The following is a 749-nucleotide window of genomic DNA, read 5'->3' as shown; positions in this document are numbered from 1 at the left end:
AGAAGGGACATACATGACAAGTACCCTCACTTGTTCGAAGATTCAGGTACTACCCTCTTTTTTACTTTAGCCTAGTTTTTCTTGTTTGATAACTCGGGGACGAGTGATGGATAAATTTATATCTATTGTAACGATTTGGCCCGATCGTTAAGAGTAAGCCAAAAGTGAAAGAATTTGAGCCAGAAAAATTTTCACGTACTGACTTAAATTTTTTTGGCTAGGCAAGCCTTAAACAAAATCTGGTCTAGGACCATCTGGGAATGGGTGGAGTGTGTCATTGAGGTTTGGGTGATGTTTCCTTGTAGCCAAGGCATTAAGAAGTCCATAAGTCTTTTCAAAATCAAATTCGAGTAAGTAGAACTCCCAGAATTGATCTTGGTGTGGAAGGTGTATGCCGGGACATCAAGGAAAGAGGTTGTGTTATGAATTAAAAATGGGTTTTCCAAAAGTTTTGAGGCTCTGAACTTTTATCGAGCCCCCTATAGAGATAGATGTCCCGCTATAGTGGGATGAGTAGCTATACTGGGGCGAATAGGAATTTATTGCAGAAACAGTCTCAAAATCCCTAATTTCTGCACTGTGTTTTTGGAGGTGGGAGGGGTGATTTTGGGTGGGTTTCACTTATTTTTCCATAAAATTTATCGGTAAAGGTAAGAATTTGAATCCCTAACCTTGTGCATTGATTCTTAAGCTTTAGAGTTTAGGTTATTGTCCTTGGGGAGAGGGAGGGGGGGGGGGGGGGGGACATG

Source organism: Solanum tuberosum, unplaced genomic scaffold (genome assembly GCF_000226075.1).
Source record: "Solanum tuberosum cultivar DM 1-3 516 R44 unplaced genomic scaffold, SolTub_3.0 scf00101, whole genome shotgun sequence".
Taxonomy (NCBI): domain Eukaryota; kingdom Viridiplantae; phylum Streptophyta; class Magnoliopsida; order Solanales; family Solanaceae; genus Solanum; species Solanum tuberosum.
The sequence above is the reverse complement of the archived record's forward strand: the minus strand, read 5'-3'. Positions refer to the sequence as shown.